Consider the following 4,626-nt stretch of genomic DNA (forward strand, 5'->3'; position numbering starts at 1 on the left):
CCAAAATACATTCCCGACACAATGGGATTTTTCTACGGTTCAAAAAGGCAATTCATACGCTAATTTGAGCCCAAACCGGTCAAAATTCAAAAACGACCGCAAAAAGGCAAACGTGATTTTATCACGCCTCAAGGTGACCTAAAATACCAATAAGGTCCATTTCAAGGCAGACTGACTCAATTCAAGCCCAAACAAGCGCTTATTTTGTCTGACGTAAGACCGTCGCAAAAGGCAAAAATTCAATTTTGCCCACAAACATCCAATAAAGGTCCTTAAATGGCAAACACGGGTTTCCCAAACTACAATGCAACCTAGTGGGACCCACTACCCAAGCAAATAAACTTGGCATTGTGAAATGAGACGGTTTCTCGTCTCATTCACGTTTTTCGAGCATAGGGAGCGGGAACGGGGACCAAAATGCAAACTAAAAGCACCTTTATACTCCTAAACAGGTTTCTAACCTAATGCAAACATCAATTTCACTCGAAATTGGCTCAATCAAAAACGCCCAATTCGATTTTTAGGGCAAAATCCGCCCTAATTCAATCTAGCTAACAATCAACAAATTTGAAAGGGTTCAAGAGGAAATACTTACCTTGAGATGACATTTGTTGACAATGGCACGGATGAAAGCAAGCTTGAAGGTCCTTTAATGGCGATTTTTCGAGATTTCGAGGTTAAGGATTAATATTCATCCGCAACTCAACCTCGCGTCTTTTTAACAAAAAATAGGGAAGTCGGCTTGCATCGCCAAGTGGCTCGCGCCTAAACCAGGCCTCCCCAATTCTTTTCCAGCGAAATTTGGGCTTTGGCCCAATTTCCCACAACAGACTTTAAAATTTTCGTTGACAATATTAAATATTGTCATTTCCTCGAAAACAAACAAAAACAAATAGTGAAAATTTAAAACTCGCTATTTTCAAGCAAACGACGATCAAAACCGCCAGTTTAAAAAATAATGGCGAAATCAAAATTCACCATTTTCCTTCAAATTTTCTAAAAATAATGGCGAAAATTCAAAAACCGCTATTTTAAACGGCGGCACATAAACCGTCATTTCAATTAATAGTGAAAATTCCAAATTCACTATTTCTTTCAAAATGTCAACGGCGGCACATAAACCGTCACTTCAATTAATAGTGAAGATTCCAAATTCACTATTTCTTTCAAAAGTCAACGGCGGCACATAAACCGTCACTTCAATCGATAGTGAAGATTCCAAATTCACTATTTCCTTCAAAATTAAGAACAAACGGCGATCAAAACCGCCGCTGCAAATTCAAACCGAATGGTGAAGATTCCAAATTCACTATTCCTTCAAACACCAGCAGGGGGCTTCCTCGCGGAACCCGCTCTTTCCAAAAAACAGTGATGGTGGGGATCCATACTCACTATTTCCACAGCGGCATCATGAGTTCGCTACTTTCAAAGCAAGCCCATCTGACACGGCTACTCCCATGGTCCATTAACCGACCAAACCATGGCTGGCGAGCCTTTGTCCGCAACCTTTTTAAGGATACATCCCGAAGATGCCTCGGGTACATTTCCTTGCCGCAGCTGGCGAGCCTTACAACGCACCACAGCTGGCGAGCATTTGTCCGCAACCTTTTCAAGGATACATCCCGAAGATGCCTCGGGTACATTTCCTTGCCGCGGCTGGCGAGCCTTACAACGCACCGCGGCTGGCGAGCCCTCCTCACGTACGCACCACAGCTGGCGAGCATTTATCCGCAACCATGCAAGGACATATCCGAAGATGCCTCAGGTATGACTCCTTCTTATGGCTGGCGAGACTTTGCACGTAGTCTAACGGACTTTAAACGACCCGCACGGACAGTCGACAGACTCTAAACTGTTCCCGACGGCAGGTCCTTAGCCCGAATCCTTTCGAGCCGCCTCGATGTCGCTTGGGTCTTCAGGTTGTAATCTTCGATTGACCTGGGGACTCTACTTTGACTTTCTCCCTGTCCAAGCCTCAGTCAAAGTGGGGGCTCAGAGATACCCTGATCTCGCCGAGACTCCAAAAAACACCCGATGATTATCGGACTACAACATGTTTTGGGATCGCAGCGTTTGATCGACAGTTTGTGTACAACTTTACGTTGGAAAACTTAAAACGATTTCGAAAACAAAACATTTCAAAACATTTCAAAAGTACCTGAAGTGTTTAATACATGACGACGGGGTCGCAATGACACTAACTAGAGTCAAAACCGACACCGGACCAAAAACCGACTCAAAAATTCAAATCCCGACTCCAACAACGAGTCAAACCGAGTCAAACACAAAAACCAAAAATATCTCAAACCTTCTATGCTAAGTTTTCCCGGATTCATGTTGGTCAAGTAACAAACATGTGACTACAAAAGCTAGGATAGAACAAATCATGATTGCGTTTGTTGTGATAGTGACAACACGACTCGAAGTGCCGCGACGTGGCTCGCGCCTCTTTGAGCAGCCCAGGTGGCCACGTCGCTCAAAACTCACACAACCACTCATTCTCCTATAAATACCCCTCAAATGCCACCCATTTGAGATTTACGCGAGTGTCCGCCCCCTCTTTTCTCCCTTAAAATTCTCGACTCGACTTCTAAAGTCACAATCCGACGCGTGTTTACGACCTACCGATCGTAAACACAAGCCTTACACATTGTTTGGTACCGTCATCGTGCATTAAACCACTTGTCCGACCACTTTGACCACTACACCATCACTAAACTCTGAAAAAACTTTTTTACTTACCAAAACGGTTTTAAACCGAGTTTTTTCCGATCAAACAAGTTGTTACACTTACGTCGGTCACTCGCCATAACCAAACATGTAAGTATTAGGGTGTAAAAATCCTCTTTTATTATGTTTTCATTCGTTTCATGACTTTAACATGCTAAAACATGCATAACATGAACCAAAACATGGAATAAACGAGCCAAAACTGATTTTTGGTCTAAGGCAGAAGCCCCTTAGGTCGCCTACTGGCTCGCGCCTAAATGGGGTACTCAGACCAGAGATCAACCGTGGTTGTTCTCGTCGTTTCCCTTAATCCATTTTCATATTTGTAATCGGTTTTTACCATTTCAAGTATTTTCGAAACCTTTTTGTTTCATTTCACATGTTTTAACCATAAAGCATTTTTCACCCTTGGTTCTTCATACCATGACGGTTAAATCCGTGTTTCGGTGAGAACATTTGGTTAATGACATTTAAGAGGTATTTTAAAGCCTTTTATTTCATTTCTTTACATTTTCAAACAAACATATTAGTCACCAACACGAAATCATCCTTGGTTCTATATACCATGCCGGATTTTAACCTGGGTACGATGATGAGTACCGACTAATTACATTCAAAATGGACTTAAAACAATTAGTCCATAATCATTTTCAAAACTATTCATGTCAAGCTTATCAAATCGGACCCGACACCGAATATTATCAAATAATGATGATTATTCGAGTCTAGTCCTTCAAATCAACAAATGCGGTCTAAACGACCCTTTCAAAATCAAACCGGGTTCAAATACCCATTTTCAACACGTTTCATAACGTTTTCTAAACAGTCAGAACACGGCATACAAATAGTTGGCTAACCCGCGCCTCAAGCAGGCCTTTTCTTTCTCATTTTCAAAACCACAGGGAGGCCCCTTACACCGCCGGCTGGCTCGCGCCTCTTATAGCCGTCTGGTACAGGGCTTGTTCCCTTCCAGCATTAGTCTAGGACGATCCCGACTCTGGTTAACCCGGATATAGGACGGATAAGATGACTACTCAAATCATATTTGCAAAATGCCTTACTAAGACAAATGGATCATGTTATGCACCCTAAACCTAATACGGTAAATGGATGTTTAATTTCCGTCTTGCATGGAAATCAATCATTAATCCAACTTGACATCTTATACTTGATACTTGGATTAACTCGACCGACTTAGAAAGCTCACATGTTAGGTTTAAAACATTGGATGCGCATTCATGCATTTAAACCGTTTTATCGACTTTTGCATTCAACCAACCAAGATCGATCAGTAGAGGCCGCTAAACGCGGGCGGGATTGGGTGTCTGATTAAAGGGCTTCCCAATACGTACCTTCAACTCTTACTCAGAAACTTTGGATAGTGGACGACCTTATCCAGGGCGTACGAGAGTCATTCTAGAGATAGGATGCTAAAGAGGGACGATTTCCTTATCTTTAGTACCTATGTCAAAACGCTGCTTTGTGCTTCGATTTGACCGAGGTACAAAGTGGAATTCGAATGGATTCCAGGTATCCCACAAATGCTTGGTGGCGACTCCGAACATCTCTAATCGTTTCGAGACCCTTACCGAGACGAAACCGACCGATCTAAAACGATCCGGTCGAAAGCACCCTTACGCCGCCGAGCATGGCTTTTAAAAAGACCGCTGCCATTGTCCACAGATCGGCTGGGCATACGCAGGTGGGCCATGTCCACACAACCAATAACATACAATTACATAAACACATTCCTCCAACTCCAGTTCATCACCAATAACCACAGATATTCCACTCCGCCAGAATACCCATCGCAAGAGATATTCCACTCCGCCATGGGGACCGCAGCCGTACCACCTAAGCCCCGCTCAAAACCATAGAGCGAATAATCCATGTCCA

This window comes from Silene latifolia, chromosome 1 (assembly GCF_048544455.1).
Source record: "Silene latifolia isolate original U9 population chromosome 1, ASM4854445v1, whole genome shotgun sequence".
In the NCBI taxonomy this organism is placed as follows: Eukaryota; Viridiplantae; Streptophyta; class Magnoliopsida; order Caryophyllales; family Caryophyllaceae; genus Silene; species Silene latifolia.